Source organism: Limulus polyphemus, unplaced genomic scaffold, assembly GCF_000517525.1.
Source record: "Limulus polyphemus unplaced genomic scaffold, Limulus_polyphemus-2.1.2 Scaffold2228, whole genome shotgun sequence".
Classification (NCBI taxonomy): Eukaryota; Metazoa; Arthropoda; class Merostomata; order Xiphosura; family Limulidae; genus Limulus; species Limulus polyphemus.
In genome coordinates, this window is record NW_013667838.1 from 102,782 (window position 1) to 117,730 (window position 14,949).

The 14,949-nt window shown below is 33.7% G+C and overlaps 1 protein-coding gene across 5 annotated transcripts in view; it reads left to right on the plus strand.

Moving 5' to 3' along the window:
- Positions 1-6,901: 6,901 nt before the first annotated feature.
- Positions 6,902-14,949, plus strand: part of LOC106466332 (zinc finger protein 236-like) — a 59,089-nt gene continuing 51,041 nt past the window's right edge. For 3 of the 5 annotated variants that reach the window (XM_022394316.1, XM_022394318.1, XM_022394319.1), the window contains exon 1: positions 6,902-6,999. The gene's annotated coding sequence lies outside the window, so the exon portion shown is untranslated. The remainder of the gene's footprint in view (positions 7,000-14,949) is intronic. The other 2 variants (XM_022394317.1, XM_013926609.2) reach the window with 1 other exon arrangement.

A 14,949-nucleotide genomic window follows, 5' to 3' on the forward strand; every position in this document is an offset into this window, starting at 1 on the left:
AGTTTGATTTGCCGCTTCTCGTTTCCATTTGTTTTTCTTCTCAGCCCCACTCTATTACACCAATTTGTTACTCTCTGGTCATTAGTTAACTTCCCGTATAATCTCTTTCCGATGAAACTTTAGCGACACAAGTTCTTTCTTAAATAAAACTGGTTTATTCTTTCTAAATACAACTTTGCAATACACTTAATTTTCACAGTCACGCTATAACAAACACTATAATTCACAACGAACGACTCACTTGCTCGACTCAACAATACGTCTCTCTCTGTCCGCAGTTCAATTACATTGTTGCCGTCAGTTCTTACCGGTCTTATATATACAAGAATACCGCATATCTAGTAACCTCCCGAGACTTCAGGAAGGGACGTGAACGTTCTAGAAGTTCATGACGTGTTACTAGCGTCACGTGACTTCCGCTGTCGTAACAATATAGAAAAGCCAGTGCGTTTTTTAATACTACGTTCCAACAATGGCTTTTATGTCATGTTGCTTAGCAACAAAAGTATAACCTAATATTGTTGTTAGTATATGCACTGAAGTATAAAATTAAGTGTATAGATAACAAAACTGGTAAAATATTTGATTTCGTAATTTAGAATCTCCGTTGGTTAAATAGGTTTGTCTTTTTTATATTAAAAACGTTGTTGGTATAACAGAAAATAGCTTAATTCAGAAACGATTTATGTTTAAAATTGAATTGATATATTTTTACTTTCATGATAAACGTTATGCACTTGGCTCTAGGCTAGGTGATCCCACACTACATCTTTACTTTAAGCTTATTATACCAACAATCACTACACTTATAAGGTTTCACGTCCCCCTCCCCTTTCTCATAGCCACCTTGCACCACCGTCACTAAAATAGTAATGGACAGACAGTAATCGAACTATTCTATCTGGATAAATTCATTTTGGCTTTTATGACACATCCTATTTCAAGAAATCAAGCGTGATGTGACGTGAAACACATAGGCTTTTATATAGGTTAGATTAACTCCCTCGTGAGCTTCCTTCCCGATAATCAAAACTTAATTCTTTTCGATTTTATACTGTATACTAGGCTCATGGTTATGCTGCTCTGCTCTCAAGACCAGCCACTGTGATGCATCAGTGGATTCAATGTTTTTTGTTGTGAGCATCGTCTTACAAACATGCACGCATGATTGAACTGCCACTCTGACTTTAGGGTCTTTTTCTGAAATTGCTCAATTATGACTGGCTTTAAGTCGAAATGCCTATTAAAAATTAAAACATTCCTCCGACAAGGTTGATCATTAGTATTCATTAACTTGCTCAGGGATAATTTCACATTATAATTATAAAAATTGTAGATTTGAAAGTACTGGAAACATATATAGAAGTAGTAAAAAGAAATATGAAGTTCAATATAAGATCCACCACTTGCCACTGAATTATACAAGTTTCGGGGTCTTCCACCTTGTGCAAATCCTATATACATAAAGGTGAGTAAACAACAACTCCAAATCCCATACAGGTAATATAAAAGTAGCCCAATATGTCGCACGATTGGGTAAAAAAAGAATCGTCTACTTTAGATGTAACCCTTTATAACTAAGTACAAATACAACAGAAACCTAATGTAACAAAATAAATCAGCATACACTATATCATTGAGCAAATTAATCTATGCTCTAACACTTCCAGATGAAATAAATATTAATTCTTTGGCTTTTTCTCCTAGGGTTTGAAATTACTAAAACTAAAAACCAGGTTTAATCACATATTTAAAGAACTATGGTCCTAAAAAAGAGGGATTCCACAATAACTTTAAATTAGTTATTAAGTTCCCACCTTCAAGATCTTGTTACAAATAATCTGAGCATTGAGAAGCTAAAAGATCATCCCATACTTAAATTACTTCATTTTTGATTAAATCTATATTAAATTAGTTCTTTTGTTTCCCTAGGCACTCTGTTTTTCACTGTATTTAATTGCAATCCCTTTCAGCTTATAGCTCGTTTCTGCTCTTAAACCTGGTTCGAAATGTCCAGGGTACCCAGTTTTGGAAGCCTCATTTAATCCACCTCTGACCCAAAGCACGACTATTTCATGTCATCTTTATTTAAATGTTTTGAGTTCCTTCACCAAAATATATAAAACTCGTTGATATTTGTTATAGTTTCTCAAATCATTCTATCTATTTCTGCATTGTAGACACCTTCTCCTTTACTAAAATACTAGCATGCACCCAATTTGGCGAGACAGGACTTTTCTAATAAATACTTAAAATATATATTGAGAAAGCTTGAATAAGTAGAACGTGAATTCAATCCTAACCCAATAACTAAGAGATGGGTTTTAGAACAAGTTGCAGTTGCTACTAGTTCTAGTTCATATAGATCACTCATACAGTGAAGTTCCTGTACAGAGTACGTGTTCTATATGATATCTATTAAAATTCATATGATTGAAAGGAGGCTTCAAGTTTGGGTGATACATATTCTCATTTCAATGGCTCGTAGCCTGTTGCTCATGCAGTAGAGTGACATGGTACCGAAATTCATCTTGGCAGCTGAACACCTCATGTACCAACTCACTTACCTAGGTGATCGGTTGTATGCAGGTGTGTCCAGAAATAACTGCACATTCCAACTGAAAGACTGTATGTTTGTAGAAATTAATGGAATACCTTACAAGTTAACAAAGTCCTGCTCTTTAGCAGGCAGAGTTGTTTATTAAGGCTTTGTATAACAAATGTGCAACACAATGAACCAAACAAATGATTCACGAGCTCTACTCAAGGAGAATATCATTTGACATTTCCAAAACTATGTGCCTTTAGGGAATAATGGTTAGTACCATTACCAAACAGTCAGAATAGGGGTCCTTTTATCAACCACCCGCCAGTTCAACTAGAGCCCCCTAGTGTCTTAGCACACTGTTTCAAATCATCGACCATTCCTGCTAACCACGTCAACAATTCATTTGAAATAACATACATCAACGACAGAAAATAAATTCTGGTTAAAGAACTAAAGAGGTGACGTGATATGACTTATATTACATCCGGACATAAAGTAGCCAAGTTTCCAGTTTATGTGTAAGAAACAACAAAACAACTTAATTTTTCAGACCTATACATTTATTTATTACTTTCAAGACATATAAAGTTACAATATTGTACGGTCTTTGGCTAAGCCTAATCTAAAATTGAACCCAGCCTATAATATTCCTAATCCCATTTCCTGAGATTGTTTTTAGCCAATTAAAATACAGTACAACATTATATTTTTAATTTGTACGTATTTTTTCACAAATCGCAGCTACTTAACATTACTGACCTAACCCAACTGATATAGCAGATCCCAGTTCAATCAAGCTATTGTGAAAAGAGCATTATCTGTACAAATGTACTATGAAATCACTGGAATATTTATTTAACTAAATAAATAAATACTTAAATATATATATACATACGTACGTTTAAATATATACATACGTGCGTGTGTGTGAAAAATAAATATATAATTGCTAGTGAATTCAGTGTGAATTGTGTGCAACAGAGAGTGGACGAAAACTGGAGTCATCAAGTACTTGCAATAATTCAGTACAAGAGAATTACTATTTCAATTATAATTTGTTTTTATTCAACGACTAAAGCCCTAATTTGATTTGCAGAATTACTAATTCTTTTATAATTAATATCCATTCAATGAATAAAGCCCTAATTTAATCTGCCCTACCTTGTAGCTATCAGAATGACCTTATCTTTACAATTACAAGTTACCTTTTATAATGTTAATTATGATAACCTCTACTAGAAGAGCTGCTAGAATTCTATAATAAAAATTACAATTAATAAAGAATAGTGTTAATTATTCGTAACAGGCAAGCTAGCCTTAGACCATCAGTTGAGTACACTCTTTCTGTTAGCGATGTTTTTGGTCCTTTTGGGTTACCTTACTATTCCCTTAGAGTGGCTGGGGCAACTATCTTATCTGAAGATATGTGGCAAATTTCATTTTAGGAAAGCTTGTCAAGCCCATTTTATCTTTAATAAAATATAATATCTGTATTAGTACAATGAATATTATTAAATATTGTTCCCCCTGATAGGGTATCAAACAAATATTCAGCAGTAGGTACAGGGTAGGCATCACCATCCACAACTTTGTTCACGGTTATCTTATAATCTCCTGCTCCCCAGTGGCACAGTGGTATGTCTGCAGAATTACAATGCTAGAATCCGGGTTTCGATACCCGTGGTGGGCAGAGCACAGATAGACCATTGTGTAGCTTTGTGTTTAATTACAAACAAACAAACAAACTTGTAATCCCCACAAATCTTGCCATCGGCTTTGAGGACAGTCACAATGGGTGCAGCCCATTTTGAGTGTTCGACCCTTTTTATTATACTACTGGGCTCCCAATCTGCCCAATCCTTTACTCACAGATTCCATTAGGGCATAGGGAACTGGCCTAGCTTTACAGAATGTTGGCACACTTCCCCCTTTCAATTTCCACTTCTGCCATAAAGCACTTAATTTTGTTTACCAGCAGGCTTATAAAAACTGGCTGAAATTTGTTGAGAACATCTTGACTCTTTACTGTTAAGATTTAAGATTTCAGTCCAATTTAGTTTTACCTTTTTTAACCAATTTTGGCATAAAAGCGCCACTTTTTTTCCTTTCACCACAACCACAAATAATAAGTCTTGCCGTCATACTTAACCTTTACCTTAGTCTCGTACGCAAGTAGAACTTGGTTGTCAGTGTAACTCTTTAAGTGAACCTGAGTATCATGCAATGGAGTTTCGGAAAATCTTTGTAGTAATCAGCTTCACTTATAATCATTGCAGAAGCTTCTGTGTATACACTGAAATTCATGGTATCGGCACCTTCCAATTCCATTTGCACTTCATATGCAGGGAGTTCTTTCTCTGGCTTAGTGGTGTGGAAAAGTGTTTCCAAATAGTCAACTTTGTCTGGTTCCTGAACTTCCTGAGTGTTGGGTTTGTCTTGTTGTACCATGTGGGTCTTGCTTACTATATTTTTTCTTGGAGCTCTGCTTCTGCCCTGACCTTGTCCACGCCCAGTAAACATATTTCATGAACCTGAGCACGACTTGGATTACAAACTCTTTTCAAATGTCTAATATTATGGCATCCAAATCATTTTTGTGCAGACATATTGGGTTTGTGGCCCATACCATTACGTTTGTAGCATTTAATCTCTTACACAGAGATCTGTGCTGTGTCCACCACGGGTACTGAAACCTGGTTTTTAGCGTTGTAAGTCCACAGAGATACTGCTGTCTCAATGGGGTGCGACCAAGTGTAAAGAGTTTAAATGTAATGGTTCTCACTTAACAGAAAACATCGGATTTGCTCATAGCGTCTAGTGCTTTCCACGTAGTTGGTCATTTTCATTCAACGTAGAGGAGGCCATAACTATTTACTATAATCTGGTCTAGGTTAAAGGACATCGCTGTAGAAATTTGTGCATAATGTTGCGTCATCGAGGTCACGTGACTGGTGTAGCGCCCTCTATTTTCTAGAACTATCTTGTTTTTTCATGAATGCTCTAGTATTTACTAGATAGGGTAGGCGGGTATATATAAGAGGGGACAACGTGACGCGAGAATAAGGTAATGTGTGTATAGATAGTGAGTAATTGATCTGCAGTCAGAAGTATTATTGAGCACGTTCGTTGTTATAGCGTTTGTTTAGCGCGATTGTCGAAGTTGAGTGTATCGGTAAAGTTGTATTCGGAAAGAATAAACCAGTTTTACTAAGTAAAGAACTTGTGTCGCTAAAGTTTTGTCGGAACGAAGTTACGGAAAGTTAATTAACAAACGGAGACGTAACAATAACATGTAGCGTTAAAACAAATCACTTACTGGCAGAACAGGTATTATCTCCAGAGAATAACAACGGAACAAAGAGCGCTAGATCGAAATGAACTTAACACTTTTTTAGACCACGTGTTATACGAAAACTGTATAGGCTTAAAATAAACGAAAAATATCTGAAGTTTTATACTTTAAAGTAAGAAGGTAGAAAACGCACTGTATGCCTGCACACCATATTTTTCAATACTCGGGAGAACATGATTCGATATCACAAGTTGAACTTCTTTAATAGTCACATGTGGATCACGAAAATGTGTTTCTTCGTTTGGTACTTTTTGTAAAACAAATATAATTGATTGTATAATAGGAATTTCAAAATTTAGTAAAAACGTAGCATTCAAAAAATTTAGGAGTATGGGAATATATTGTCGTAATATGATCGAATTAGACCTAAAGTACTGATTCGGGTATATTTTATCTGTAATAACAATAAAGCCTATACGAAGATACACCAAAATACTAATTGTGATTTTTAAACTAATATTTTATTAATTTGTATTTATTGATTTTGCACTCTACACTAATGTAAAGAATTGCTAACTAGGTTCACTTACCAGAACCTACGAATCATGTTTTGTAATGTAACAACTTTAAATATTATTTTTAGTATGACAAACAAAACATACTTATTCATATTAACATTGACTAATCGCATAGAACTGTTATTTATATGCATGTCTTTTTTTTTTATCCTCATCTGCTTTTCTAAAGCTCATTGAGAGAACGCGAAAATGACACGAAATATTAACCAAAACTAGTATATATTTTTATATACATATGTTTTACTACACTTTTTAAATTCCTAATTAAACATTAATCATTCTTGTATTTTACTGAAAACACTGTAGCCGAAAAACTGGTTTTTCTTTCACAATACATATGTGTTAATAAGAAAAAATTCTGGTTAAAATACTCGTTTCGCCGCCTATTGGAAATGTTCTTAACCTTGTATGTACGTGTGTGTGTGTGTGTATGTATGTGTGTGTTTCACATCCGGGAGCTTGCAATGACTTTCAAATGACGTCATGCATTAACACCCGCCATTTTAGACAAATTTCATACTTTGTTAGCCTCCTTGATCTAAATGAAAATATCGTCTCATACACTTGGATCGTCATTTAAGGTAACTATATAAATACATATTTCAATTCAGGTATTTGTTTTTGCAATTTTTACTTGTCCTTTTTGAACAGTATCTGATTGTACCGCCATTAAACACCAGCGGATGAATAATAAGACGAGCTATAGTTACCAAGATTACGCGTAGGCCTACCTGATGAAATGATGTGAGTTGGGCGGAATGATACGCTTCTCAGATAGAGGATTCACTTCAGCATAATATATCATACAACTACACGTTAGATGTATAGGATGTGTTAGATGGATGAGTTATTTTATCGCAAGCGAATATTTTTTAGTAATTACATTAATAAAACTTATCCATTTCTTTTTTCCAAGTGTGCTCAAAGATCAGATCTACTATGGTCTTAGATATGCTAGAATTAAGAGGAATGATGATAAACATTAGTTTTGGTGTAATACTAAGCACAGTTTTACAAAGCTATCTAAATTCTGGGATAATAGTAATATAATACTATGTCGCTAGCATTGTAGTACAATTATAGTAATACTATTAGTACACACATCGGTATCGTAGAGGTGTTTTTAAAATAATTGGATTCTCAAAAACGCACGGTGAAAAGCGTAAGATGAATAACAACTAAACAAGTTGAGCTAGGAACTTTTAAAATGCATTGTGGCTTATACGAAACAACTGTACGTAGCAATTTCAAGGTTTTAAATGTTTAAGGTTGTACTAATATGTATATCAAAAATAACTCAAATTATACATTGACGTTTGGTAGTAGAAGTAGAATTACCAAGAACAACAAAAAAATGTTATTGCTTAAGCCTAACGGTAACGTGAGGTTCCGTGCTATAGATATCGAATGTATGTTTAAGTGTTGATAAAAAATAAATATAAATAGAGATTTTTCAAGTTTTAAAAATTATTGTTGTATTTAAAATATTTTCCATTTTACGATGTAATTAAGTTTGTGAAAAATAAAAATGATAGTTGATTCCATATCAGTTGCTGTTACTAATATTAATACTCAATAATAATGTTATGTTTTCAAGAAAAACAGTACAGCAGGTTGTGAAAAAAATAATTATTTACAAATTATCTCATTGACAATGAACATTTATAAATATATTACTTTCCATATAAAGTGCTTTTATGACTGCTCTTGATGAGAAGTGAAAATTAAGTTTTCAGAGAAATATTACATGCCATGATCCAAAATAGTTTCCTAAATCCACATTGAAAAAACCCAAAAAAGATTGTGTTTTTCTGGGATCAGGCAATGTTATTTGAAAAACCTTTTAAAGTACACAAAAAATGTATTATGATAAGACATACAAAAATCAAGAATTTTTAAATTTAGAAGTGTAATTATGAAAAATCTTGAACAGAATGTCAGGTGTAGTTGAGCTCATATTTAATGACTGAAATTTTATAAGATTTGGTTGCTTTTTATTTTTAATTGCTTTCTTTAATTCATCCTCCTTATCAGGTGGCAAAAATTAACAACTTTTTGTAACGCAGAAAAGACTATATATAGAAATGTATCAAACCAGTGTGAAGATTGTGCTGTACAGAACAACAGCATAAATATGTTTAAGAACTGATGTTACCTTTCAGTGTTAACAATTTAAGATATACATCACCACACATGTTACATGTACATATGGTATGTGGTCCAGTGAAACATTTTTTTAAGAAATTTGAACAACTGTTGCAGCCTGCATGGTCCTGTGGAAATTTATCTAGTTTTATGAAGTACTGTTTTGATATTCTTCAAAGAGACTGATGTTTATGTAGATGTAGGGTGTACATTTGGTATATCTGATTTTTCAGAAGGAAGGTGCTTGTTAAAAAAGATTCTTAATAGGTGTGGTGATAGTTTGACTTCTTGGATAGAAAGGTGGCTGGATGAAGAATGCAGAGGGTGGTTATAAATAGAGTAAATTTAAACTGGATTTATGTCACATAGTGACATAGTTGAAGGGATGGTCAATAAATTACTTAAATTTGCTGATGATATTATGGCCTTGGGTGTTGCTGGCTGTGAGGAAAATGCCACTTTACAAAAGGATTTAGATCATTTGGTATGTTAGGCAAATAAATAGTAAATGGCTTTTAACTATAATAAATGTTAGGTCATGCATGTGAGTTATCACAATTTGAATTATGAATAAATTTTGATGGGAATAACCTTAATAGTGTTATGAAGGGAAGGGATCTTGGTGTAATAGCTGATAAGTCTCTAAAGCCATCCAAGCAGTGTGGTGTTGCTATTGGAGGGCAAATATGATTTTAGTTGTATCTACAGAAATATTGAATACAAGTCTAAAGAGGTTATGTTTTCATTGTACAGGTCACTGTTTAGACCACATTTGGAGTATTGTGTTCAGTCTTTGGGCTCCTTACTTTAGGAAGGACATTGAATTGTTTAAAAGGATTCAGAGGAGGGTTATTAGGATATGATATCTTGTATGGAAAGGTCGTATGAGGTGGTAAAGATCTCTGAAATTAGTTTCTCTTGAAAAAAGTAAGAGCTAGAGGGGGATCTGATTGAGGTTTTTAAGGCTGTTAAAGGAATTGATATCATCAATGCATATTCTTATTTGATATAGTGAAAAGGGTAGGACTTTATAAGAGACACAAATCTAACTTATGGCAGTTTTGCTTCAGGTGACACATTTTTCTAACAGGACAGTTGACCTCTGGAATGGGTTGCTTTCATATGTAGTAGATGCAGTAAATGGAAAGGCTTGAAAAAAATGTGAATGAGAAGGACAGGCTCTTATTTTTTTATTTTTAGTTTAATGGTTGGGATGGCCTCCTTGATTGACCAGCAGGTCACTTGTTCTTAAATGTTATGTCACATGTTTTGTTAATAAAATACTAATAAACAATAAATATTTTTTATTGTGTTATCTAAAGCAACTTCTATTTCCTGATTATAAAAATATTAATATTATTTAGTTGTTCATTTTTGGATGAATAACGTCTGCAATGCGAGTGTTCTCACAGCTGAAAATATACATTGACAGTTTCTAATATTATGATTTATATAATAAGAGTTTAATCACTGAATGAGTTATACATTTTTTTGTTTTAAATTAATTTGCTGAGTATCTCAGTATTATGCCATACACTTTGTTATGCTTAAATTAGGGCCTAATTAAAGCTATAGTGATATTGGAAAATCAATAGTACTAGGTGGTGAAATGATATCAATACCATTTTCACCTCCTAGCACTGCCAATCATCCAACATTGTTTTCACCAGCTAGTATTTTCAATCTTCCAACATTGTTTTCACCAGCTAGTATTTTCAATTTTCTAACATTTTTTTTCACCAGTTAATACTTTCAGTCTTCCAACATTTTTTTCACCAGTTAATACTTTTAGTCTTCCAACATTGTTTTCACCAGTTAATACTTTCAGTCTTCCAACATTGTTTTCACCAGTTAATACTTTCAGTCTTCCAACATTGTTTTCACCAGTTAATACTTTCAGTCTTCCAACATTGTTTTCACCAGTTAATACTTTTAATCTTGAACTGGGTCATTCCATGTCAAATCACCAAACAAAAAACCATTTTGACACCCAACATCTCAGAATTGGCTAGTTCTTCAACTAATGGTACCTAGCTATGGGTTAAGTATACCTGCACATTTTTTCTACAAAATTCTTTCTCCTTCCAGAAACAGAAATATTTTAATTTTAGCCAAATTTGGTCAAAAATTGCTCATGGTGGCCATTTCACAAATACCCTATGCTATTGTAATTATTTTCATAATTTTACCCAATTTTATTGAAATTGGACCAAGATGTTCCCTCCCCCTAATTCAAGTATAAGTAATCTAAATATGGAATCGGCTTTTACTTGTATCCTAAAACAATCCCCCCAATTATCTTTTAATCCCCCCTACTATAGAATTTTATACTTTATGAAAGGGTTAGTGCCCTGTTTTTTGAAATTATTGGAATCCACTGTTTGACAAAACTTATCAACACCAAATTTGGAGCAAATACTCTTCAAACCATGTAGTTTACTATATTAAAAACCTGAGATGGTATTTTTCCTTGTTCCAAAGTAATAGTCCTCTGACAATTGACTAAATTATAAACAATATGTTTACATCATGAACAAAAAGTATTATTGATGTATGTTCAACTTCAAAGGAAGTGCTGCAATCCATTTAAGAAGCACAAGAAAGCTGTGAAGTCTTCCTTGAGGGAAATAAGCTTGGAACTGGCAACTAATGCTGGAGCTACTAACAAATACATCATACCTGGACGAAAGTTATGCCCTTTGTGTCATGTTAGCATCAATGATTGTCTGAAATAGAAAAAAACATTTTTCCTCAGAAGAAAAAGATGATACTAACTACACAACCTGATTTTGAATGTGACTATTCTTTTGATTCAAACAAGGAAAGTTTGGATTCATCATTAATTGAGATGGATGTTAGTTCCATTAAGCTTCACTCAGTGACATCTTATTCAGAAATATTCTACAGGAAGTGAAAACTAAAGCAAGTAGAGAAAAAGTTAGAAGAGCGAAAATCAATGATAAGTAATCAAGTTGCTGATTTCATTCAAGTTCCCTCAGAATCTTTGGAAGTACAGGGAGGAACTTCTGGACAAAATATTGCCATAATGGAACAGAAAAACAAGGATCTAGACTCACTGATTTTCTTGATGAATGAGAAATTGAAAGTTTCAAACTGGGCCAGAAAAATTCAAATATTGACAATGGTGCCACCTTCTTGGTTCAATCTCGTGAAATTTTTAATGTTTCAGGATATATGGCTCGGAAGGCCAGGAAATTAGCTGCGGAGAAAGGAAACTGGGGAAAGCAGTGTCGAAAGAAACTGAAAAAATGATTACAGCATTCTGTTGTGATGATGAGTATAGTCTACAGATGCTGGGCAAAAAGGACTTTGTAAGCCTTTGGAGGAATGTCCATATGCAAAAACGACTTCTCCTATGTGGACTTAGAAAGCTTTACAAGCATTTAAAGAAAAAAATCCCAATTTAAACATAGTATTTTCAAAACTTTGTAGCCTCAAGCCAAAATGGTGTGTACTTGTTGGCTCTTTTGGGACACATTCAGTTTGCATCTGCACCATGCATCAGAACATTAGACAAATTCCTACTGTGAACTCGTTGATATGATTGTAACCGAGATAAGAAAGGTTGTATGCTTCATCTGTGTGACAGATGTCCAGGTAATCAAAATTTGAGAGCTTATATCAAAGAAAAACTTTCCGATAATGATAATGATGGAGCTGGAAGTGGGGAAAGAGATGATTTTTATGAGAAGGAGATAAGGTTTCAACAATGGACGACAGTTGCAATGTCGCAATTAATTGCTGTCTCAACCAACTAATTGACAAGTTAGATTATATAACAGTGCACTCTTTTGTTGCTAAAGCACAAATGAGATTTCTTAAGAAATGCAAAGAGTTGTACGATGATGATGCATTGAGATTGGGTGACTTTGCCAAAAATTAAAAATATTTTGTCCGAGACAAGGTGCAAAGTTAACATTGGAATCAACAATCATGCACTCTGCATCCTATCTTCTTGTATCACAGAACAGGAGGTGAACTGAAGGATGTTTCCCTTTGTTTTGTTTCAGGCGACTTGACTCATGACATAGACTTTGTTTATAGAGTCATAAGCCAAACCATCAACTACATCAAGAAGGAGATAAATGGTAAGGTTAAGATGGTGCACTATTTTAGTGATGGTTGTGTGGGACAATATAAAAACTGCAAAAAAAAATAAATTTATGTCTTCATCAGAGTGATTTTGGAGTAAATTGTATTTGGAAATTTTTTGACACGTCACATGGTAAATCGCCTTGTGATGGGCTTGAAGGAACATTTAAATTCTTAACTGTAAGGGTCAGTCTTCAAAGACTCTTATTAAACAAAATCTTGTCAGCATGGGAAGTTTTTGAGTTTTGCAGAGATGAAATTAAAGGGGGTAATAACATTCTTAGTTTCACAAGATTAGATGACTGAGGTGTGGGAATATCTGAAAGAAAGATATTGAGCAAAGTAACATATTGCCTGGAACTTGAAGTTCCATCAATTTATACCACTATCAAATAGCATCATTGGTGTGAAGCATGTCTCTTCTGATGAGGAGTTTACACTTACATTTGACCTGATTTTAGGGAAAAACATTGACCAAATTCCTTCTGAAGAGATAAAAGAGTCCAACTTTGTTCTTTGCAGCTATGATGAGAAATACTGGGTTGGACTTGTTGATGAAGTTGACATTGAAAATAGGGATATTCTTGTGATATTCATGCATTCGAATTATGCAGCCAGATCCTATTTGTGGCCAAGGAGCGAGGATACTTGTTTTGTACTGCAAACACACATATATTTTGCACAATAAATGCACCTGTAACGGCAACTGGACATCAATACCATTTGCAGGAGATTGATATAAAAAAGATTGACAAGTTTCTGAAAAAAACAGGAGATCATTGACCAGATTTAAAGATGCTCAGACATTTCAGACCAATAACTTGTTGGTTAGACCATTAAAACTGACTTTAGAACTTCATCAATCTTCTGTAGCTCAAGTAGATAATATTCAGCTTTATTCTAGAATTAACCTCAATTAAGTTTTAAGTACTCATTGAAATTGAACAGCAATTATCAGTATATTATGTGAAATAGAATTTAGGCATATTCACTTTATAACTTAGTCAATTTTCAGACTATTACTTTGAGAACAAGGAAAAAACCATCTCAAGTTTTCAATATAGTAAACTACATGGTTTGAAAAGTATTTGCTCCAAATTTGGTGTTGACAAATTTTTGTCAAACAGTGGATTCCAATAATTTCAAAAACAGGGCATGAACCCTTTCATAAAGTATAAAATTCTATAGTAGGGGGGGATTGTTTTAGGATATATATATATATGTCTGATTAGTATATTGGTGTGAGTGGTTAGTGTGTTGGTGTTCGGTTAGCATGTTGTGTGTATATGTGTTATTAGTATATTAGTTTTAGTGGTTATTATATTAGTGTTTGGTTAAAATATTGGTGTGTGTGTGTCTGATTAGTATATTGGTGTGTGTGTGTCTGGTTAGTACATTCGTTTTTGGTTATCACATTGGGCAGTGTGTGTTTGATTAGTATAGTGATGTTAGTGGTTATTATATTGGTGTTTGGTTAGCATATTGTTGTGTTTGTGTCTGATTAGTATATTGGTGTGAGTGGTTTGTGTGTTTGGTTAGCATATTGTTGTGTTTGTGTCTGATTAGTATATTGGTGTGAGTGGTTTGTGTGTTTGGTTAGCATATTGTTGTGTGTGTTTCTTATTAATATACTGGTGTGAGTGGTTAGTATTTTTGTGTTCGTTTAGCATATTGTTGTGTGTGTGTGTGTCTGATTAGTATATTAGTGTGAGTGGTTAGTACATTGGTGTTTGGTTATCACATTGATTTGTGTGTGTATGATTACTATATTGGTGTGAGTGGTTAGTTTGTTTATGTTGGGTTATTATATTGGTGTATGTGTGTGTCTGATTAGTATATTAGTGTGAGTGGTTAGTACATTGGTGTTTGGTTATCACATTGGTGTGTGTGTGTCTAATTAGTATATTGGTGTGAGTCACACACCAATATAATAACCCAACACCAACAAACTAATCACTCACACCAATATACTAATCAGACACACACATACACCAATATAATAACCCAACACGAACAAACTAACCACTCACACCAATATAGTAATCATACACACCAATTTGATAACTAAACACCAATGTACTAACTACTCACATCAATATACAACCAGAAACACACTCACCAATATTATAACCAAACATTAATATAATAACCACTAAAACTAATATACAATAAGACACATACACACACACACACCAACATACTAACCTGTGTGTGTGTGAGATTAGCATATTAGTGTGAGTGGTTAGTACATTGGTGTTTGTGTGTGTGTCTGA